This window comes from Zea mays, chromosome 1, assembly GCF_902167145.1.
Source record: "Zea mays cultivar B73 chromosome 1, Zm-B73-REFERENCE-NAM-5.0, whole genome shotgun sequence".
Taxonomy (NCBI): Eukaryota; Viridiplantae; Streptophyta; class Magnoliopsida; order Poales; family Poaceae; genus Zea; species Zea mays.
Genome location: NC_050096.1, coordinates 172,544,938 through 172,570,835, shown reverse-complemented (window position 1 = coordinate 172,570,835; position 25,898 = coordinate 172,544,938). Strand labels below are relative to the sequence as shown.

Genomic DNA, 25,898 nt, shown 5'->3' with positions numbered 1-25,898 from the left:
GGACGCCCAAACCAACTGACCTCGAGTCTGTTTTTGGGCTCCAGGAGCAGTTTTTGCTAAAATGGCCGCCCAGGTCACATACGGACTCAGATTTGGGTGATATTTATATGGATGGAAAGCTAAGAAGATAAACTTTCAAATAGAGCTGGTACAAGGTCCAAATTCATTAGGAGTCGACGGAAAAATATTCCACAAGTTGGTGTCCAGAATCTGTCTCGGTGCTGCGCCACTGTCCTTGGCCCTTTGGGTCGTGTATCTTGTCTTGGCCCCTAGGGTTGCGACCAGGTGGTCATAGACGCCCCAAACTCCTTTATCCAGCCGCCACCCCCATCCGTGAGTTGAATCGAATACTTTCTGTGATTTGGTTTCTTCTCCGTGCACTTGCTTGTGTTCTTCGATTTCGCAGGCAAGAGTAAGCCTTCTTGGCGAGGTCAATCGAGCAACAGCTTGGTTGGTAACCAGAGGATTCGTGGTGTTAAGGTTGTAGGGTTCATTTCTTCGGATATGAACCCGGATCGGTGTGTCTCGAATCTGCCCAAATCGATAGTTATCTGAACCTTTCAGAAGATGGGGCCTAAGTCATATCATGTGGTAATCAGAGCAAAGGTATGTCGTAAGGTTTGCATCGAATCCCCCTAGTTTGAGTGTTTATTTTCATCCTAGAATCCACATCCATATTGTTTTCCCCCTTCGTAGAACCTTCCACGCCATAGCCTCTGCATTTGTTAGTTTCAGAGTTCGTAGTGTTGAGTTTGTGTCCTTGTTTGAAGTCTTGTTGCTGGTTAAGTCGTGTTAGAGTCCAGTTTATGTGTTTTCCCCTCCTTTTGCATCAAACCCTAGGTGCCACCGCAATTTCTGTGCACATTATTTCCTTTCTGTCCTCCAATTTAGAGTGCATCTTAGAGCATGAATAACTTTGGTCTTTCACTTGTTTGAACTCCAATTTTCTGTGTTACTTCTTGTGTGCTCCTGAATCAAGAAAAGAAAATCCAAAAAAGAAGAGAAATAAAGGAGAAAAAAAACAACAGCCCAAAAAAATTGAACAAAAAAGTGGGCAAAAGAGGAACAACATCTGCAGGAGCACATAGAGAAGGGCATACGAGCTGTGTTGGCGTGTGTTGTCTTGTGCTTTGTTTATGGCCCTTTTTTATCAACATATTTGTTCTCCACTTTGTTTTCACAACTCTGGTACTTGGAACATTTTAGACTAGCAACAAGAACAAGAATTTGGGACAATAATTCAGCATTACTATTTGTTGCTAACATTTGTGCCACCTATATATTTATCAGTGTGCCTTTCCAAGCCGCACATATTTTTTTCAGATCGATACAGTAAGAGGATCCTTGCAATCTTGGTGCCGCCTCCTCATATGTATCACGAACTAGCCGCCGGTTGCACCAACTCTTGTTTTGTGCTTGGTAAAGAACATTTGCAAGGGTTTGTGGATGAGCTGCCAATTTGCATGATTGAGAGGCACCACCATAGCTGCGCAGAAATTTTTTAGGGATAACCTTTATTTTTTGCTATTGTTTTGGTGTTTGCAATGATAGGGAATGAACAGACTAACTCTCCCAAAGATTTCAATGAGTGTGTTAGCAGAGCTCAACTTCAAGCTGCTATGGAGGATGCCCAGAGATGGATGAACGATGCCATCAGCAAGGTAGTCACCGATGCACTAATTGATCTCAAGCTTGGTAGCAGCATGGAGAGGTTGGATATGCGGATATCTACTTTAACCGATAATGTTACTGAGTTAGAAAACCGTCTACCAAATGAGGAAGATATGGGAGGAAACAACACAGATGAAAATGTTGTTTTTGATGAGGACGGAAACATAGATGATGCAGCCACCCGAATAGCGATGCTACGTCGTCGTTTACATGAGAACAAGAGAGGTATGGGAGGTCATCGACATCAAGGTCACGCCCAACATGCTTCCGATGATCCTTATGCTAAGGTAAAGTTCATGATTCCCCTTTTTTCGGGACATTATGATGCTGAGGGGTATCTTGATTAGGAGATGACTGTAGAGCAAAAATTTAGTGCCCACCTTGTTCCCGAAAGACATAGAGTTCGACAAGCCTCTAGTGAGTTTAAGGATTTTGCAATCATTTGGTGGAGTGGGTTAGCTGCAAAGAACGCTTTACCGACCACATGGGAACAACTTAAGGTAGCTTTGCGTGATCGTTTTGTCCCCCTTCCTACCATAGATACTTGCGTAAGAAATTGATGCGCCTAGAGCAAGGAGAGAAATCTGTCCAAGATTACTATGGGGAGCTCCAAAAGGGCTTGGTGCATTGTGGTGTTGTGGAGGGACCTGAGGATTCTATTCGTCGTTTTTATTCGGGTCTAAGGCGTGAGATTCAGGACATTGTTGATTATAAAGAAGTTAACACTATGAACCAGTTGTTTTAGTTTTCTATGCTTGTAAAGAAAGAATTGAAGGGAAGTGAGTAGCAAGGCAAGGGCAAGTCCACCACCTCCTACACGCCACGTTCAACGACATCAACGGGGTTGAACAAGTCTGCAACTTTCCGGATGTCACCACCACCATCTAGCAAGCGACCAACAGCTTCGAGAGTTGCTGCAACACCCACACAGTCCTCCAATTCAGGTAAAAATTCTGCGCAGGTACTCACAAAGAGTTCATCATCCGTGGCATCAACAGGGCGCACCTCTGGCATCCAATGCCACTGTTGCCATGGGATTGGCCATGTGTAGAAGGACTACCCAAGTCAGCGGGCATATATTGCTACAGAGAATGGCTACATCAGCACCTCTGACATTGAAGAGGGAGAAGAGAAAGAAAATGATGATGGTGAAGAAGAGATCCTTGGCGGAGAGGATACAACGACCTATAGGAGCGCCATTGTTCAGCGGTGCTCAACACACAAGTGCAACAACCCGACCAGTTGCAACGCCACAATCTATTTCAGATTTTCTTCATCATAAAAAACTGACGTGTGCGAGTGGAGGTAGTTGCATCAATTTGGTAAGTTCTGAGTTGATCAAGAAGCTTGGCTTGGCCACACGGCCACACCAACATCCATACCATATTTGGTGGTTAAATGATTCGGGAAAGGCTAAGGTAACACAAACTTGCAGGTTTTCTTTTTCCATTGAGTCATATTCATATGCGGTTGATTATGATGTGGTTCCTATGCAAGCTTGTTCACTTTTGTTGGGTAGGCTTGGGAACATGATAATGATGCCACACACCATGGTAGAAGTAACAAATATACCTTTGTGCATAAAGGAAAGAAATATACTTTGCTACCTTTGACCCTTGCTGAAATTGTAAAAGTTGAGAAAGAGCGAGCTGCTAATTTGAATGACACAAAATCTGAAAATCAACAAGTAGCAAAATCTGCTTTCCCACATAAAAAGGATAAACCTCGCTTGCTTGTGATTTGCTTTTTTCTCCGTGCACTTGCTTGTGTTCTTCGATTTTGCAGGCAAGAGTAAGCCTTCTTGGCGAGGTCAATCGAGGGGTAGCTTGGTTGGTAACCAGAGGATTCGTGGTGCTAAGGTTGTAGGGTTCATTTCTTCGGATTTGAAACCGAATCGGTGTGTCTCGAATCTACCCAAATCGATAGTTATCTGATCCTTTCGGAAGATCGAGACCTAAGTCATATCACGAAGGATCCCTTTGGGCTACCTAGGATAGATCATGTTGTAGACTCTACTATACGATGTTCCATGCTCTCTTTCATAGACAGTTATTCTAGGTATCATTAGATTAGTCTGGCTAAAGAAGACTAAGAGAAGACCACCTTCATCATGGTATTTGGAGCGTTCTTCTAAACCCCCATGCCTTTCGGGTAGAAGAATTATGGATCAATGTACCATCACACCATCCAAACGTGTTTGGCCGACTTTAGATCTGTCATATGCATTGCAATGTGGGAATTATTATTAATTATGATCTCTTATTTTATTGGGATGGTTTATACTTATACTTAGTAACTGCTAATAAAACTTTGACCAACTTTAAAAGCAATGCTCAGCTTTAACCATCTTCTTTGGTAAGCGTTACACTTCACTCCTTCTAACCTTTTCGTCTTACCCTAACCTTCGCTGCTTCTACCTAATAGCTAAAACATAATTGTAATGTACCCACATTACCCTAGTCGCCTACTAATTAATATTAAGAAATTGAACAATTTTTTTTGCTTTTGGAAACGAATGGAAAACTAGAAGCTCAATACAATCAAGACATTATGTATCCCTTTTCTACTAATCTCGAGAATGAGATTATTTTTAAGGGTGTAGAATTTGTAACCCAAAACCTTATTTTTTGGGAATCTACTAAAATTCTCCAAGGGTTCTGAGATTAAAATAATTTTTTATAACTTGCTTACCTTGAAGCTACATCTTCTAAAGCAAATAGGGTTTCTAATAAAGATCTAATAAAAGTATGCTTATATGATTTTAGTAAATCCTTTGTTCAAATATATAAATTTATAAGTACTCTCTAAAAGTATTTTCATACACTAGAAATTAACCTTCTTAAAGATACTATTGGGGGCATTCTTCCGAAGGTCCTCAAAAACATAATTAACCATTTGCTTTCCACATAAGCTATTACAGGAAGCTTCGTCTTCGGGATACAAGCCTCTTCCTCATGACGAAGGAACGCAAGTTGAAGACAGATCTAAAGAGGATAAGAGTAAACGCCGAAGCTATCACTAGATGGACAGCTTCGGATCACCAGATGGACAGCTTTGGCTCACAACGGAAATGAAGTATAATGATGATGCTGACCGAAAGAGGAAAAGACTACTTAGTCCTTAATAACTTGTATTATGATCATATATGAATATTGGGGACATAAATGTACTTTTACCCGGGCTGCGTCCCGTGTCTATAAATAGATGAACAGTAGCACCGTACTGTTCACGCCGAATTGTAATCACTCTCTCGCGTCATCACCTTTGAGCAAGCCGAAGGTATCAATGTAATATTAATTCTATTGATGTTCATACATGTTTTATAGAATGCGAATATGAAGGAATTAATGAGATGTACTCTCTATCTTTGCCCTTTCGCATTCATGTTCACATATTAAACGATGGAGGCCTGTCCTTCATGACCTTCGTCTGATGATCATTATATCCATGGGGAGATAATGCTTTGGAAGATGAAGGTCCCTAATAATTCACAGTTGTGTTGCCTTGTTCTTGATTCACAACATTTGAGAACAAGTGACCAACATTGACGCCCACCTACAGTGAACCCAAACGACCACCTTCGGCAAGCATTCACCTTCGTCATGCCGCCGAAGAAGACAACAGCGCCAAGGGGCTGTCTTGTAGCCACTGGACACAGATTAGGAGACACTCTCACTGCAAGAAGCTAGGAGCCAGAAGAGAAAGGCTACCAGCCCAACACCTTAGGAGGAGGAGGAGTTGGACCAGGAGATCAGGGATTTGGAGGCTATTCACCAGCAAGTGCAAAGGAAGAGAGAAAAGATGCTTCGGCTAGCCGACTTTTAGAGGAAGATCGACAAAGCTGCTAAAGAAATGTGTCACATTACTCAGGATGACCAAGGCCGAAGGCCCCAACAAAGGGAGCTTCGTCAAGAAAGCACAATCAATGATGATGAATGGTATGATGACTTTCATCATGGTAACTTTGCTTTTGATGATGCTTCTCCTCTAGCAGCAGAGTTGTAGGCTACCCCATGGACACCATCTTACAAGCCACCTTAGATCCCCATGTATAATGGGCACTCAGATCCAAAGCTGTTTCTGATGAGCTACGAAGCAACTATATCCTCATATGGGGGCAACACCGCTGTCATGACGAAGTCCTTTGTCATGGCAGTCAGAAGTGTGGCTCAAACATGGTATTCTTCTCTTCGGCCAGTGACAATCACATTATGGCAGAAGTTGAAATATATTCTAGTCACCAGCTTCCAGGGTTTCCAGACGAAGCCAGTCACTGCTCAAGCTCTGTTCCAATGTATGTGGGACCATGAGGAGTACTTGCAGGCGTATGTCCGAAGGTTCTTGCGACTTAGAGCTCAGGCGCGTACAGTGCCCAATGAGATCGACATTGGAGCCATGATCAAAGGCCTTCTACTAGGACCCACAACACAATATTTTGCAAGGAAGCCACCACAGACCTTGGAGAAGCTCCTCCAGAAAATGGACGAGTACATTAGAGCCGACAATGACTTTCGGCAGAGAAGGGAAGAAGCCTATAGATATTCCAAGAGACCAGGGGCTTCGGAGGAAGACTCCACCCTAGGCACGTCAAGACGATTCATAACCCCAGCTCAAGGGACGATAGGGGAAATCATACTCAAGGGCATCAGCAAAGCTCCCAATCATCAGGGGCACAACAAAGTTCCTTCAGGTCACCAGCTCCAAGAGGCAGAGGGGGGAGAAACTTCGGAGTAAGATATGGTAATCAGCCCAGGAGACTGTTCTACCTATTCTGTGGGGAAGATAAGGGACACACGACAAGGACGTGACAAGTCACGATCCAAAAGCAGAAGGAAATCACTGAAGCTGAAGCACGGTAGAACCCGCTGAAGCAGGTCTTGCATACTACTTCATGCTATTCTCCATATATCCCGGAGTATGTGGGCAATCAACAGCCTACATCTTCCGTTGCTTCGGCGAGTCACTACCAAGCCTCCTGGGCTCAGTTGCCACCATCGCCACCACTGGTGCCTACTCTGATCCATAACCAACAGCCAGAAGGGCATCGCCAGGCTTAGCAGCAGTGTGACACTCGGGAGGAATCCGAAGCTCGCATAGTCAACAACACTGTGCCCGAGTCAAGGCATATCTACTGAGTGTCTTGATCCAATGTATCTTTACCCTTTTTGCCTTTATATTTTTTCTTCTCAAAAGACAATACAAGGAGGTTTAACCTTCATCTTGATGTAATAAGTTTGTGGTTATACCATCGAGTGTAACAAATGAAGCTCCAAAGTCGTTCCTAAGGGGATGCAGAGCTAAGTTACCACCTAAGTGAAAGGTGAAGAAGCTCCAAAGTCATTCCTAAGGGGATGCAGAGCTAAGATACCACCTAAGTGAAAGGTGAAGAAACTCCAAAGTCGTTCCTAAGGGGATGCAGAGCTTAAATGCCACCTAAGTCAAAGGTGAAGAAGCTCCAAAATCATTCCTAAGGGGATGCAGAGCTTAGCTCCAAAGTTGTTCCCAAGGGAATGCAGAGCTAAAATATTACCTAAGAAAAAGGTGAAGAGACTCCAAAGTCGTTCCTAAGGGGATGCAGAATCTTATCTTTTATGTTTCGCGCGCTAACTTCATTTGCATCATGCCATCACATCATATTGCATCATGACATCGCATCATACATCATTTTGCATCAACAAAAGCAGTGGGAAAATGGGAATTTCTCCTTTAGCTTCGGCAAAAGATTTGTGAAAGAGTATTAAAGGTGCACAGTTCATGCTTGAAACTACTACCATGTGAAATTTATGCTTTCGATAATACTATTCCTACACAATAATTACACCAAGAATCAAGCATCATACAACAGCTTTGGCAAAGAAGGGAGATTTCTTTCTGAATCGTGAAAAAAGGGAAGGTGTTTTTTCGCCGCAGGCTCAAAAACGGTATGTACGAAGGTTGCATGCTTCATAAAGAAATATTTTGCATCAATATACATACAAATTGTTTACAACTATTTCTTACAAAACTAAGAATCATTTCCCAGTGCATTTAATTACCAAGAATACAAAGATTTTAGTCCTCCTTGAGGACTTTATCGTAGCTTCGTTCAGAAGCCTGTTGATAGCTTCGTCAATAGCGTCATTTGCAATTTTAATAATGTCCAACGCCTCTTTGACGGACGGGTCGGCTTCTGGATCGTATGGCTCTAGAGGGGGAGATAGTTCAGCTCACCGTAGCATGTGTTTGTTAGTTCCGAAGCTAAAATAGATCATGAAGCTAAACCACAATAGATGTACCTATAGGCCTGACGCGCTCAACAGCTTCTTCAGCTCTTTTAGCTTCTTCTTGAGTGTCGTGAGATTCTTTCTCATTTTTCTTAATAGCTTCATTAGCTATCTCACGGCCGCCCTTCATCCATACCTCGGAGTAAAATTTCCCACCTAATGCAAAAGCTTCGGCTAAAGGGGTTTTAATGTCGTCGGCTGAGAAAACAAATTCTGGCTGAGCAACAGCCTTTGCATGATCACAACCGACCTTTTCCAAAATTGATACAACCCCGCGTGCGCTGGCAAAGGCAAAAAATCCCCCCTATCACTAAGAATTTCTTCAAAAGCTTCGGCCTCACCACTGATCCACTGGATAACTCCATCGGGGTCACCGCGGATGAATTTCTGCTTAGAGGATAAGGCTCCAACTTTAGAGAAACTGTTCTTTAATTTTTTAGCGCACTCCATGAATATCTCAAAGCATTTTTCTTTGCCCGCACAAAGCTCATCAACATTCTTTTGTGCTCTTGATCTTTCAATTTCGCATATCTCATGCTTTACCACTTCAACATCAAAATTTTCAGTTGCCTCGGCAACTTTCCTTTTCAGCTCTTGTACTTTGGCTTTGTGAGCTTTTGCTTGAGCAGACATCTTGGCTTCACTAGACTTCAGCGTTTTGACTAGAGATAGCAAAATCTTATCTTTAGCGAGAGCTTCATTCCTCAAAGTTATAACCTGTGATCGGAGATTACTAAGTGCCATTTGGTAACTCTTGTCTTTGGCATCCTTTTGGGCCTTCAAAGCTTTACTTAGGATTAGACCCTGCAAAATAAAACAAAAGAGTAAACAAAAAATGTAAGAACTTCTAAAAAACAGTTCGGAAAGTACTAAAACACGAAGCCAAAATTTGCAAACCTTCAAGCTATTGAAAGCAAGGCTGTCCGCAAGTTGATCCTTTGACATAGCAGATAAATCGAGCTCAAGCTTTAGAAATCCCATGTTGTTCAACATCTCACGGCAGACGTTGATTTCCTTATTATCAGGAAGGCAATAGAGGAAGTCCTCTTTGTCATCCCCTCTGTATACCAAGGACCCTCGGGGGTACTTTAGGCCCTGGCATAATGCTCTACTTCGGCAATCTGCTCTGAAGATAGCTGCTTTCCCGAAGCATGTCGAATGATGAATTCTAGCTCTTTATGAGGTGCTTCAGGGCAGGATGTTTAGATCCCTCGGGAGCACTCTCTTCCGCCAGTTCTATTGGCCCAGCTTCGGTAGGAGCGATGACCGCGCTCGCAGCAACAACTTCTTTCGCATCCTTAGTTTTTCCGCTAGAAGCTTCAGCAGAAGCGGGAGCTGACATCTTCGCAGATTCCAAAACAACGTCTAATACACTAGCCATTCTCCTTTTTCTTGGGGTCGCTGCAGAAACACTTGATGGCTTCGGTAGTTCTGTTGTAGTTGTTGAGCTCAGTACCTTCAGTTGTTCTGCTGCCTTCTCTGATTTCGGCTCTTCGGTCGGATCTGTACGGGTTTTGATTGACATGACAAGACCTGATTCTGTGGCAGAAGGGGCAGTTTTTGCACCTTCAATAAGCTTTGGCACATCGGCCGTCTCAATGCGTCTCGATCTACGTGTCATGACCTTCACTTTGTTTGCCTTCGACGCACTAGAGGATGTCGAAGCAGCAATTTTCCTTTTTCTCTCCTGTTTCCGAATAGGAAAACAGTAATCAGGGTAGACAAACCCGATAACATCAAAAACCATGTTTAGCCTTTTTCCCTCGAGCGCTGAAGGCGACCGTCATAGCTTCGTCTTCAGCCTTCGAGTAGGCTCCAAGTAACTCACCACTAGTTTCCTCTATAGCATGTAGCCAGTCATCATTTGGTTCATCAAATTGGCTTCTGTATCAGAAGGTATACTTGAGATAGACCAAGCCACCTTGACTAGAGCTAGCACAACCTCCTTCGGTATTTCCCATCCACTTGCAAGAGGCCATACTCTGTAAGCAATGTGCTCTTGAACCAAGTCTCTTGTGCTAATATAGGTGCACACTGGGTTGAAAGCCGCCAACACGCTTGCACATCATTCCCAAGTGCAATGGGTGGCCTCCTAATGCCGAAGCGAGACCATATAGGGTGTTGAATAATCCCTTTCACATCCTCCCTCTAACTCAGGTCATTCTTCACATAAAACCACTCTTGCATCCAAGAGCCTGGCCACCTTTTCCAAAACGTGGGCATAGGGTAACTCGCCTCAGATCGAGGCACAAAGCTGTAACAACCAAAATTGTTGTGATACTGTTCTTTTCCGGTCGCCTTCGTTTGGTAAGACAGTTCATGAATATTGCAAAGCATCTTGCATCTGGATCCAGTCCTTGGCTCCTCATGGCCCAGATAAAAACCCCCACTCTAATAAGAGCTTCGGGGGTAATCTAATGAAGATATATTTCAAATGTTTTCAAAACATCGACTAGCATCTTATGAAGCGGGAAACGAAGCCCAGCCTTCTTGAAGCTCCTGAAGACTACCACTTCATCACTTTCTAGCAAAGGAACAATGTCCTCTCCCCCAGCCCTCACTAAAGATACATCATGAAAGTATTTCCCCTTCATCGATTCAATCTGACCTTGCTTGATGGTGGATTTCACGAAAACAACATGGCTCGACCTCCATGGCCGGTCTTCGACATCTTCATTTCCACTCTCTACGTCAAAACTCTCATTATCGCTGGAGTTCTCAGACAACCCGTCCAGCATCTCGTTCGTGATTTTCTCTATGTTGGTCTTCTCCATAGCTTCGTAAAACCTAGCCAGTGCGGGGTCAGTGATCTTCTTCTCCTCAGCCATTCAGATGATGGTTGGGCAGATGCCGAAGCTCAAAAGTCAATCGAGCTGGAGAAAGCAAAGAAAGTTAAAATAGCACACACAGTATAAACAGCTAAATAGCACGAAAAATACTCACGACATAGGGTTCTATATATACACTCAGAGCCCCACAGCTCGGTGGGCCCCACGGGTCAGAATGATTCGCTATTCTAGCGAAGGGAAGGTGTTTTTTCGGACCTTCGGCTAAAGGCCTTCGTTCTCGTCACATTCTGAATTTGTTATAATAAAACAAATTAATACTGCGAGGAGCTACTGTTGGGGGCCTTATCCTTCCGAAGGTCCTCAAAAACATAATTAACATTTTGCTTTCATCATAAGCTATTATAGGAAGCTTCGTCTTTAGGATACAAGCCTCTTCCTCATGACGAAGGCACGCAAGATGAAGACAGATCTAAAGAGGATAAGAGTAAACCCCGAAGCTATCACCAGATGGACAACTTTTGGCTCACAACGGAGATGAAGTATAATGATGATGCTGACCGAAAGAGGAAAGGACTACTTAGTCCTTTATAACTTGTATTATGATCATATGTGAATATTGGGGACATAAATGTACTTTTACCTAGGCTGCGTCCTGTGTCTATAAATAGATGAACAGTAGCACCGTACTGTTCACGCTGAATTGTAATCACTCTCTCGCGTCTTCAACTTCGAGCAAGCCGAAGGTATCCATGTAATATTAATTCTGTTGATGTTCATACATGTTTTACAAAATGCGAATATGAAGAAATTAATGAGATGTAACCTCTATATCTTTGCCCTTTTGCATTCATGTTCACATATTAAACGGTAGAGGCCAGTCCTTCATGACCTTCGTCTGATGATCATTATATCCATGGGGAGATAATGCTTCGGAAGACGAAGGTCCATAATAATTCACAGTTGTGTTGCCTTGTTCTTGATTCACAACATTTAAGAACAAGTGACCAACAGATACCTACCTTGGTGTGTATTGAATATTTGAAACAAATGCCTAAATAAATAAATAAACTAATTTATAAACATCAAACAGATAAAGTGACTCTTAAAACTTTGCATCATGCTGGGTTTTGATATGTGTATTTAAAATCAAGTGTGGAATTCAAAACAGAATTGAATATTGAAATTAAAATAGGTAACAAAAGGAAAACAGAAAATAAAATAAGAAAAAAGAGAACCTTACCTGTGTGAGCCGAAACCACTACTGCACGGCCCACTTCTCAATCGCGCAGACGAGACACCACACCATAGGCAAGCGCCGCCAGGTGAGTCCCGGTGTCCTGCGCCTGCCATCCTATGCACGTGGCTTTATGAGTCGCTGGCATGCGGGCCCATGACGTCACTTTTGTCTCCATAACAAACCATGCTATAGATCATGTGCGTCTGGGTCAACCGTGCCCAGGTTGATCCTTCCACACGACCTCGGATCCTCTCCATGAGCTTCCTCGCGGGGCTATATACCTGTCCGCCGTGGCATCCCCTTCACCCATCTAGTGCCACGCCAAGGGCGTATGCCGTTGTGGGCACCATCAGAGCAAGCAAAGAGAGAGCGGAGAGAGGGGGCATGACGCGACGTCGCCACCATCATCGCATTGTTCGAACTCCATCACTGGGACCTTGGATGGCGAGTCGGGCATCTCTGTCGGCTAGTGTTGTGGGCGCATGGGGCCGTGATTTGGCTTGGATTTCTCAATGATGAGTAGATACCGCAACGAAGCCGCTTGCCGTTGTGAACCTGAGGGTCAGCGCCACGGTCTTGGGGTAAAAACCTACCCATTTTTCTCGCCTGACCTTCATCTTCGAGTAAAGCCTATTTGTGTGTCAAGTTAAGCACTAGGGGTCAGGATAGGGTGCGTGCCGGCGAAGCTCCGCCGTGCGGGCTAGTGCGTCGCCGCCTTGTTGCCTCCGTGGGAGGGGGAGTAGCGTTAATCTTTGATCAGATAATACACGAACATGATTAGATCGTGGGGATGTCAGATTGGGTAGGAATCTATGCCATCGATTGTGAAATGGTTGGCGCAGATTAAATCTCGCTTCATAAAATCCTGGCCATTCATCGTTGATCCGGTGGCCACCGTCCCGTATTGTTTCAAAAGATCCTATATCTAATCGCAGCCCTAGATTTTAGATCGGGCGGCTAAGGGTGCCCGATACTAAGAGACCCTGCTGTTTTTCTTATTTAGCCTGTAGTTTGCCCGTATACGAGTTTCATTACAAACTAGTCCAAGTTCTTACAAACCAGACCCTATACTTTTTAGTAATTTAACCCGCCGTCCTTTTTCCTACTAAGGCCTTGTTCGGTTATTCCCAATACACATGGATTGGATGGGACTGGAAAAAATAAAGAAGTTTGACTTGTTTGGGATTCAAACCCATCCAATCCCACTCAATCCACATGGATTGAGAGCTAACCGAACAAGCCCTAAATGATTAGATAAATCAGAAAATTATGGAAAATACATATGATAATCATTTGTAGTATAAAAAGTTAATATAAAGTGTATAAAAACTTAGAAAATTCATATCTTTTGCGTCTTAACTCTGATTTGACCCATTCAAATTGAATTAGCTTCACAATAATATTGTCTATGCTATAGTAGCATTATTTTACGAAGTAACATACTTTCAAAAATAGATATTTGTTGAACCTAAGCTAGTAGGTTAACTTTTCTAATCAATATTAATGTGTCTATAATTATAAGTTGAAGTAGTTTTACTGCATAATCACCTAAACCATGAGAAAACCATATCTTTTCTACCGTAACTCCTTTTATATTGATTCTCGAGCCTACGATCTCGTAGTGACGTGTAGAATATTATTGTGTGGTTCTTTCTCTTGTTTGGTGTAATGTTATTTTTATGTACTCCTTGTCTATCTGTATGTATTGGTACGCATAGAAGCGATGTCACGAGAAATCTGAAGACCAACTTAGTGAAGTACCCGCAACCTCAAGTATAAGGCAAGTTGTGCCCTTGATCACTCTTCTTTACGTAATAATGTTCCTGTTAATCACTATGACATGCTCTAGTTAACTTGATAGGATCTAATAGGTTTTTCTTAGTTTTGTTCACCTTACACCTTGCAAACAAATGAACTATTGGGTAGACTTGCTACTGCTATTGCTATACCTGGTTTTGGGATTAATGCTATATTGAATTACAGTTTCATTATTGTTCATGACAAGATTATTATGTTAAATGGAACATGGAGTGACCACCCAGGAAAATAGTGCTACCAGAAGAGTGGTATGGGACACACTTGGCTGACTAATTAGGAAAGCTAGTAGAGGACTACCTTACCCAAAAGGGGCAAGGGCGATAGAGGAGTTGCCGGTGTAGGGAGGTTCTCAGGCCGATCATGCTGTGATGGCTATTCGAACGAGGGATTCCTATATCGCTCTTCTCACGAAATCGTAGCAGGTTTTCTGAAGCTAGTGGAACTTTGTAAAGGCCTCGTAGTGGATCCCTAGCCATTCACCTCGGAAGTGTATAAGGGCCTTGCAAACCCTGGCTAGACGAGATACACAACTTGTGGATAAAGGGCACAACTTTTGTAGAGTGGTTGGCCAAGGTGGAAACGTAAGACATTACTATTTTTACAGGGGTTGGGTAAGGCATGTTGCTTCACTTAATCTGCTCTCACTCTTATGTTATATCTGGGTTGTCCCCCTTCGTCAGTACTCCTCATTGTCCTCCCAGGCAACTTTACCTTACTATCGATCATAGGGTCCCTATTTGTTTTCCCCATACACCTACCCTTTCATTTCATTTACCCACGTCCAATCACTAGAGTGTACACTTATCAAAGTTTATACTTCAATTCAAGTTTGAGTCTTGTTAATTCATCTCTAGCATGTCGCTTCCATATGAGAAATACAATACCTAGAATACTCTCGGTCAAGGGCTACAACCGGTCTCCACGCGCTTGCGGAGAAAAATTCAATTGGCATAAGAATTGCCAACAATCATAGATCATAACTATGAGAGGTCAAGACTATGAGAGACGAGGCAACATCGATGACTAGACAAACTTGTGTTGTGGCTTGGCTCGTCTAGCTCATGAGTGAGCTAATGAGCTGGCTCACTAGAGAACAGAGCTAGAATGATGGCTTGACTCGCTACAAAATTAAAATAAGCTGAGTCAAGCCAAGCCACTAACAAGCCAAGTCAAGTAAGTTATCGAGCCACGAGTATTTTGTCCAACCCTACGATTTTCACACCATGAATATAAAGGGAAGAGGAGCTAGCACACTAATTGACATTCATCATTGCCTACATGTGCGTGTAGGTTTTCCCATACCTTCAATAGATGTGGAAACGAGAAAAGGGGTCAAGAGTTACTAGAAACCCTACCACACCCTCTATTTATAAGCCTACTTAATAAAATACACTACAACACTTATGGCATTCTATGACGAATAGTCAATGGCAATAGAATAATTCGTCATTAAACATCATGATGATTTTTAGAAGATGGCTCGGTATAGTGACGAAAATTTATCCACCATCATTAAAATCGCCATACCATACTCTAGCATCATGTTTGCGACAATAATGACAATACAGAAATTGTCATAAGAATGTTATAATCGTCTCAAAACAATAATTATGACGATATTGCATAACAATACACATATGTCATGGACATGATGTTTTTTCTAAAAAAATACTACTATCCATGTTAGCTCGCATGACCCACCATTAAGAGCAGGTCTCATTGCCACATAGGCTTTCATGTTTGACATGTTACCACACATAGTAATATAGTTACCACAATATGATTTTTATACTAAATAAACAAATAAAATCTCAGATAACAATAAATAAAAAACCACAATATGGATCACTTAAAATGGCAATAAAAACTAGTGTACACATAAGTTCTTATATGACAAATAAAAAATAGGTACTTTTATCTTATACCCACATGTTTATCGTCGAAATAAAATGGACAAAACATATCCAAAGATACAGTATTTATGTTTTTAAATTTAAAAAATAGCACAAATAATTTACACTGGTCTTTACAATACAACAAATAACAAACAAATATTTTATTTATAATCTCTTCTCTATTTGTCTAAAACACGAGTTTCCACCATCGTGTGTCACATGCGAAATGTGAAGCATGTGAAACTGAACTGTGTGGTCTAATCCTCTCCCCCACTTCTTGTCTAATAGATAAGTTTGTATATAATTGGATAAGAAAAAATTGTTTCCACCATAATAGGTTTGTTTAGTCTATGTCTCTTATCTACAACTTTAGCGTGAGTTTTTTTATTCCTTCATGTGTCCTCTCCTTTCACATGATAGAGCGAGCCTTCAACCGCTCCCTCTCTTCCCTCCCTACAAACCGTGCTCATCCTTATCCCAGATATTTGGGAAATGCCCCTTCCAACATGTGGCTTCGCCAAAATACCCACCGAGCCACATAACTTGTCAAATGCCCACGCCAACATCATATCATAGCTATAATGCACATACCTCTTCATATCTTATATTTTAACATTATATACACCAAAATTAAATTTTTATCTACACACACAAATAGAGGTCTAAAATAAAAAATATATATTATGTTTCATCACCAACATAATAATCATACACATAAAAACCAATCATAATTATTTTTTTCTAACAGCATGAGAAGTTAATTAATTTTTTTTCTAGGAGCATGAGAAGTTGATTTTTATGTGTATGATTATTAAATTGGTGATGAGACATCTATTTGTGTGTGTATTTATAAGAAGGATATTTTGGTCTATATAGAGATAAAAACATAATATATAAAGATGTATGTGTATTATAGCAATGACTTAATATAGGTGTGGATATTTTGATGAGTTATACAGTTTGATGGGTATTTTGATAAAGCCACATGTTGTTGGCACATGTATTTTTGCGAATATCTCTCCTCACCCCCTCCACGTGTCCTTGCCCGTGCCAGTGCCCCGCCCACCCGCAAACCATAGCCTCCTCGCACACCATCTCGCTCGAACCTCGGTCTGCTTGCCGTCACCGCCCCGACCCCGTCACCAGACACGCCATCGCCGCTTCCATCTTTGAGCAGGTGAAATGGCTTCTCCATCCCTTCATTGAGCTCCTCCTTCCTCACCTCTCTCCGCTCGGTGCCACCGCTCCTTTTTTCCCCATCTATCTTGGTCTCCTGTCGATGCCTCTCTCTCTCTCCCTCCCTCCCTCCCGTGCTCTAGGTCAAGCTCTGCCCTATAGTCCTCGTTCCAACCAACATCTCTCTCCAACAGATCCCCAGTGAACTCTCTCCAACAGATCCCTGATGAAGGTATGCCAGTAAACAGATCCTCCTCTCACTTGATATGAGCTGGTGATTCTAAACAGAAGAGATTAGTTGACCGAATCTATTTTTCCAACATTTTTTTCTTGACAGCAAAGAATAGCTATAACGGTATTTGTTTCTAAAAGCAGCAGAGAAAAAAAATGAATTTTCCCCTACAATTCGTTGACCATGAAACTGTTTTCATCATGAGTATGTTAGCATATTGTCATTTAGACTGTTACATTGTTAGTAGTTTGATATCTAGAGTTTTGACATAAAAAATCGAACAGTGCCCATCCTTACCCCTCACACTTTGCTAGAATGCTGATATGGAAGTGAACCTAACCTGTTAGGTCCTTGATTACGCTTTTGCTTGGGTGTGTGCTTTAGCTTTGTTTATGCAACAGATAAAGTTGGTGATCTTGAGAAATTTTTACACTGCTTAGGATCTTAGAAGCATTTTTTGTTTCACAGCATTAGTTGTGAAATAGTGTGTTCCTCTATGTGTGTGATGGCACATGAATTTTTGTTTAAAATCTACTGTCGTGGATTGCAATTAATTATGAATCAATCTCCTGTTATGTTTAGAAGCCTTCAGTTTATCTCTGCACGTGTGATGTCACATGAATCAATCTACTATTATGTTTAGAAGCCTTCATACTGTTTCATTAAAATGCTTTAGCACTGTTCATATATAAAATGTCTTTTAAATTGTTATTTCGAAATCCAACATTTACCTTATTTCAAGGCCCCATTCCTATCAGACTCATTTTATATCATTTTAGAAGTAAGAAAAATATAAGGATGCTTATTTCAAGACCTCCATTCTCATCGAACTCATTTTATATCATTTCAGAGGCAAGAAAAATATAAGGATGCTGAACTTAGTGTAATAGTTCTTTTTAAGGACATGCATTGCAGTAAGAAGAAATATTTTAGTAAAAATGTTTAGAAAGCAAGAAGAAATATTTTAGTGAAAATGTTTAGAAAGCTATTGTAAGTGCTTGTTTTCCTTTCATGTTTATACTCACAACTTGCAACTTGCGGTATGCTATACTGATGAATAACCTTTAACCTTCATATTAGATTGACATGGAAGAAATGGTGGCAGCATCAGTTCAGGATGGACAATAACTGAAACTTTTATAGAAGTTGTTTCTAATGTGCTACCAGTCTCCAGTGTGTTCGTACACAATCTTGGTCTTTAGTTATAGGATTTTCTTTGGATTTTAAGATAAAGGATTTGCAGATAAATGTTTTGAAGTTATATGATTCTCTATTGGATGAAATATTTGTGTTGAACAAATTCATACGATATTTTGGTTGTGATGTGTAATATTTTATGATGATATGAATTCATATGAAGTGTTCCTTCTGATGACGATTGTATCTTCCACAAATGCTTTGCCACATCACTTGCCACGACATCACATTTTATAATGAAAATATTCATCACAAATGCATTGCCACGTCAACTGCCATATCCCAATTTATGGCGAACTTCTTTGTGACAACAATTTTGTCACGTCATCTATCATGTGGCTTGCCATGTGATCAAATCTATGACAAATACTTTTGTCATACAGGTTTTGCCATGTCGTCACCATTAACCATGTGGGAATGCATGACCATATGAATTATGACGTTTTTAGAGGCACTTATGACAAAATAGAGTGTCATAGATTTAGTGATGAATCTGCTGTGCGTCATTGTAATAGACAATGGCTTTTTGTCATAATGGCATTACCAAAATACAACCTATGACAAATAAACACTAGTTAGTGATGTAATCATAATATTACACAAGGCCTAAAATGTTGTAGTGAATATAGTTGTGCCCATGCTAGGTAAGTTGGTAACTCACAAGACAACTCAAGTGGTGCCATTAGAGCTCTCCCATGGTCACTAACACCTATTGTAGATAGCCATTAAGCTTATCTATAAGGTCCAATGATGATAACCCTAGCGCAACCACAGAATTTTGGTGCTCCCTAGCTCTGAGCAAAAGATTTTGCACATATATTATAAACTTTGATGGCCCCACAAGATCACTACCAAAGCTACTGATGCCCTTAAGAACCTCATGTAGAAGGTTTTAAACATCAATTATACACTCTAATTACACCACCAGAGATCTCTAGAGCCTGCGTTTGAAAACTCTCACATGTTGCCTACTCGCATAGAACTTCACCATGTGTAACGTCTAAAGTATGGTGCTCTTCTCTCCATTGACCATCAGACAGATAGGTCCCCACTATTAAACTTGTTGTGTAGACTACACAACCTAAGCTTTTGATGGTTTTCTCTCTAGTGATCACCAAACACATTTGGTGCCTCTAAAAACTATAGCATGATGACCGGACTCACCTATACAACTCCACCTACGCTTTAATGGCACTTATTCGGTGACCACCAGAGGGCTCTGTTTAGTATAAAAATACACCACCAAGCTTCTCACCTAAACCTTTTCAAATGTGCTAATTCTTCAAATGTCCCATAGGATAGCAACATCTTTAGTATCGACTTAGTATTTTCAAAACATTTTGCAAAGGCTTTTCGCTTGCATCTCACACAACTTTATTCTAATGCATAAGCAAAGTTAGATGGCACATGTGGCACTAGATAACTCGTATGCAAAAACAATTTTGTCTCTTAATAGTATAGCTATCTAATTATGACCACTTCTCTAAACATCTTACACTAGTGAAAATAAATGCCCTATATTTTATATCTTTTCCTACAATTTCACTATAACTTGGACTTGATTCTCACAAACAATTAGTCCAATATCATTCTCTCCATAGTGATTGTGAATGGTCATCAACATATGAAGTTCAATATTGCACATTCAATTGACCATCATCAATGATTGACAATCCTTTTATTCCAACCTCATCAAGTTATTTCATATCCTTTTATGACATCAAATCCTTGGCTTGTTCTTCACATATGATATATATCACTCATATAACCTTTATGGTTCATTGTTTCAGCCTTATTGCTCTTATTCATTGCCTTACTTAAGTGTCAAGTTTGTCGTGTTTTACTTTCCCAATGGCACATCGTACATTTCATCACATGTCCATGTCATCTCTCATTTATGGCCTTCATGTCAAGCTCAAGGGTTTGTGGACTAAGTAATGTTGTATCTCAATAACTAAAACCAAATTAGGACTTTCACATGTAGAAAAAATAATGATTTTTGCTACAAATATCAAAAGTAGGTACTCACAATATAAATGAGTAGGATAATTTGGAACTTCTATCTAAAATAACATATTAATAACTCAATAAAGAATTGTTATGCAAGAATATATCAAAAAATTGTTTGATTACGATGAAATATATTGATAGACAATAAATAATACAACACTAAAAACATGACCAACCAATAACTAATAAGAATAGTGCCAAACATGGCTCATAAAGCTATGTTCGGTTCATTTTTTATTAATGCAAAATAATACAGTTCTATCTTCTATTTCAACTATGTCAACTGAATTAATTTTGAAACAATTAATCTATGCAAAAAAATAAAAGATGAAGCTTAAAATATTATTATTGGTGCAATGAATGTCATGATACAAAATTGAAACCAATATTTTTTATAAAAGTATTAATGTTATCAATAAACTATTTTGTTTTATAAAAGTATTAATATTATAAAAAATTTATTTATTGTATTTCATTGATTTTGAGTGTCTATTATTTAGTTTTAATATCATCTTATTTGTGGTTATTGCATGACTAGTTATATGTTAAATACCATAAACAAAATATAAAATAATTTATATTTATAATAATCTACTATGTATCTCGTTAGGACATCAAGATGAAAATGTGATCCTCAAGAATACCTTGCACTATTGTATTTTTGATACATATAACATCAATACAGTACAAATAACACCAATTGCACCTTGTAATTGTTGGCCTTAACCATTGGCCACCCATAGTTTTCTGAGATCATTATACTCCGTATGAGTATCTAATGTAGATACTAGGCTTATGGCCATACTTATAACATCCACTTGTCCAATTGCAAAGTTTGAGGACTTTTTAGTAAATTGACAACCATTTCCCCTCCTATAAATAGTGCCCTAAGGCTTAGAGCTACAAAGTGGCCCTTAAATGACTCTTGCTATGTCAGTCTCTTTTTATTTTAACATCCTTCTCTCCGTCCTTCTCTTTATAAATCTAACCCTCTAATGTCTCACTTTTTTACGTTAACCTCCTACCATAACCTTATGTTAACCTCCTATCCTCTCTTTATAAATCTAACCCTCTAACCCTTTAAGAGTCTTTATAAACCTAACCCTATAACCTTTCTTTTTTACCCCTCCATCTAAGAAGACTACCCCTTTCTTTTTTTTTCTTTATAACAATTCCAACTCAACTTTATAAACCTAACCATCTAACATTTATTTTTTACCCCTCCCTCTAAAAAGACTATTCCTTTCTCTTTAAGTTACGACTCAAATTTTAATGTTGATTTTCAATGGTCCAAAAACATCTAAGAATTATGTTATCATATTTTATTGGAGTTATAACTTTAAAAGAGATCTCTATTTTTATTTGAGTTTGACATTTTGTTCATAAATAAAAAACAATTTTAGTCATAATATAATTATTAAATAATAATTTAAGTTCTTAAATTATAATTACTTAAATGTTTAAAAACATAATTAGCTATATTATTTATTAAGATTTAATTAATATATGTAGTTATCATTTTCTAATAAAAATATAATATACAAAAAATAATAAATATCCCTACATATAATAATATATATTATTCATTACAAATAATAAAACCAAATTACAATATTTTTCAAAAACAATCCATATCTTCAACTATATAATAAGTGCACTTATTAATTAGCTAGACTATAATTTGTATTCTAGCCTATCCATCTATTCTAATGATGCTAAATTTATTAATAAAAAATAAATATAATTTGTTCTTATGATGTTGTGTTATTATAAGATTGTATAATATCATTTGCAATTTTAGTTGCATCTATAGAAACACCAAAGAGACCACGTCTTGAGAATCCAGCAGCATATAGACCATTGTTTCCTTTCCATTCATTTGGTATACGTGGAAATCCATTCTTTTGTGAAAAAAAATCGTTCTCCTATAAATAAATAAAAAGATAAATAAATAAACAATTATTTTTAACAATAATCAATATCAATGATAACATGACAAAAGTAAAAATAATAATACCTTTAACCAATATGGAACATTACTTTTATATCCTGTAGCAAGAATCGCAACATCAAATGATTCGATTCTACCGTCGATAAACTGTACACCACGCTCTTGAAAGCTTTCAATTGCGGGAAACACCTAAAATTTGAAATAAATTTAACAACATAAGTTATGTAAATAAAATAGTAAATATTGAAAAAATATATAAAAATTAAAATAAATAAATAATTACTTTGATATCTCCGGACTTTATCTTTGATATTGTGCCCACATCGAGCACCGGTGTTTTACCAGACAAACTTTTTAACTCCATCGGACCTAAGGTAGGTCGAGAAATACCAATATATTTGGTGTCACCTAAAATTAACCGAGCTAGTAAGAGTAGAATTTGATCCACTATTTTCACATTTAAAAATTTAAGTAGCCACACTGACAAGGTAAAGGTTGAGAGACCCATTATCTCTCTAGGAAGGATGTGTCCCTACAAACACCACAAAAAATTAGTTTTAATTCAAAAATTAAATAAATAATATACTACTCATAATAATACGAACATGTTAATACAAACATCACAAAACATATACAACTGATTATATATTTAAAACTAACAATAGATAATATAATATTCATAAACGTAAAATGCACTAACAGTTCTCGAATTTGACATGTTGTGTCAGTTGGGCTCCCAAACTCTCAAAACAATTAGAAGAGCATGAAAACGAGTGATAGAACTTGGCGGTTTTAGTTCCACGGACTGACTTTGAACACTTATTTTTTGGTTTTCAAAGAAGTTCGAGGACCACTAATACATTTTATTATATTTATAATTAAAATCAATTGAATAAGTTATGATATATATACATATGTATATATATATATATATTATAAATTAGTAAGAATGGAAAGTTAGTGAGTTAAATGAAAAACATTTAACAAAAAAATAAAATAGTAAGTTTAGGGATAAACAATTAAATTCAAAATTGTTTTACTAAAAAGGTTTAATATTAAGTCTGTGCATCATATTTCAATATTAGAAAAAATATAAAGTGTATATTATAAAGAGTTATCACATTTCAATACGAGAAAAAACAAAAAATATATAAAGTTAATATAAGATTATGTTAATGATTATTTAGTCGTCCTATATAAAAAATAACATAATTTATTAACGCATATGACTCATGTTTATTTAGCCAACCAAATTGATAATACTTGTCTAGCAAAAAAGATAAAGTACATATTCATAAATGTTAATAAAGTCATCATTAGCTATTTATTGGTATATGTTTTAATAAAAAAATAATGTCACTAACATAATTAAATCAAGAATACTTGACTGTCATTAATATATTTGTTGAAACTAATATAAGAACAACCAGTATACATAGTATAGTGTTACGTTGTATTATTATTTTTAAAAAGGAACAAATCGAAAAACTATACTTATATAAAATATAAAAAATGTGCAAACATTATTTTTAAATTTATTTGTTTATGTATATAATATTTTCACATAAATAAAACAAATTCTCAAATTATTTTATAACGATCATAATAACGAGTTAAATCTGCATTTCATATATTTCAACCAACTATAACAAACAATTTATACATATATGCATAAAGACGAGAATATATAATCACTGATCCACACAGAGAATATATATTTATATATTGAAAAGAAGTATTAATAATCCATTATCGATGATAAAGTTAAGTAAATTTCTCACCGAATCACGCACAACCAAAGATGTGTCCACGTTATAGTTGGCGAGATCTAGTGACACCTCCATACCAGAATTGCCACAACCGACGACGAGCACTTTCTTTCCTTCAAATGTCTCGCCGCTGCGGTAGTCGCTTGAGTGCATGACTTAACCCTTGAAGTTACGGATACCCTTAATCTCAGGTACCACCGGCTCAGCGTTCTCGCCGGTGGCAACAATAAGCCATCGGGTACGGTACTCCCTAGTGCACAAGGACATCATAGACTCTTCGGCGTTGTTGCTGGTATCTTTGGTGCGCACACACCAATATTCGCCGTCGTATTTTGCGCTGACAACTTCCATATTGAAGAAGGGGCGGATGCCGTGATTGCGCTTGTACTCATCGAGGTAGGCTAGGAACTGTTGCTTGGTTGGGTATGTGGGGTAGCTGTGCGGAAATGGCATGCGCGGCAACTGGCAGTAGCGCTTGGGCAGGTGCAGGCATAGCCGACGGTATGTGCGGCAGTGCCACATTGACGCGATGCACATGTCGCGTTCCAGGATCACGTAGGGCACAGATCCCATAGTGAGCTCCACCGCGCACACCAGCCCCGCCGGTCCCGCACCCACGATCAACGGCCCCTGTAGCATAGCCACGCCCTGGTCGCCGATGGGGATGCCCGTCACCATGGCCCTCGCGACGCTACGTGGGCTGTACATAAGCTGATCATGTTCGATATTACCTTCAGACTCGGCGAAGGTCGAGTAGTACGTCAGCACAGAGTCCCTCTTCCCATCGGTCTTGGCAACAAAGCGGTCCATTCTCTCAGCTAGAGATGACGATCGATCCACACGTATAGATGATGCTCTACTGGGTGTTCGCTCTCGCAACTCTCTAGATATGGATAGATATGGTTGCAGATGGTGATAGCATATATGGATAGATATGGTTGCAAATGGTGATAGCTATCGTAACTCAAGGAGAACATTTATATATACACACATGTTCGCCTACATGCATGCATGGCCGGTGAACTCTATTATCTGCATGTTTCTTCATCTCCAGCAACGCACGGTTAGCCGAGAAGAATGGAATAGAGAGTGGTGGCTAATAATCCAATAGGTTTTAGAATCTGATTATTTTGGCTAGATAGAAAATAGAGATGCAGATCAGGTGCTCTGAGTAAGCTGGACATAGGCGACATGCGTCCACGCACTAGTAGGCAGAACCATGCAGACGTTGTGCGGCTTCTTGACTGATTCCTTCTGAGTCCACGTGGCGCGCGTGGGACGACTCGGAAGCAACGAGCAGTACGTGGGACTACACGAGCATGCATTATGCTTATTTGGGATGCTAAACCGATAGACCTTATCCACATTTTCTACAAAGTCATTTGTGTGGCTTCTTGACCGATTCCTTCTGAGTCCCCATGGTGCGCGGGGAACGACTAAGAAGCAATGAGTGGTACGTGGGACTACACGAGCATGCATTATACTTATTTGGGAATGCTAGACCGATAGGTCTTATCCACATTTACTACAAAGTCATTTTTTTATATATAGAACGATGTACATGCACATGCCCATGCACGGATAGAGTTTTAGTATATATGTAATTTTGATTAACAAGAAAAAAAAATCTATGTATATTTATATAAATTACACAGTCATGTCTTGCAAACATTAGAATGCAAAAGTAACTTATTATCATGTCTGCTACTACATCCACTGTACGTGAGCTTCATAATGAATGTCTTCGAGCCGATTCATAGAAATGGACCCAAAGGTCCCATAAAGCTAACAACAACCCTCGTAGATCTTAGTGACAACCTATCCAACGGTTCCTCGGGTGCTGAGAGCTCCTCGGTATTCGAGGTCCTCAAGTGTCGAAAAAAGAAACTT

At 39.3% G+C, this 25,898-nt stretch overlaps 1 pseudogene; it reads right to left on the bottom strand.

The window, feature by feature from the left end:
- Nucleotides 1–22,017: 22,017 nt before the first annotated feature.
- LOC103640553 (indole-3-pyruvate monooxygenase YUCCA4-like) lies at nt 22,018–25,543 on the bottom strand (annotated as a pseudogene).
- Nucleotides 25,544–25,898: the final 355 nt, after the last annotated feature.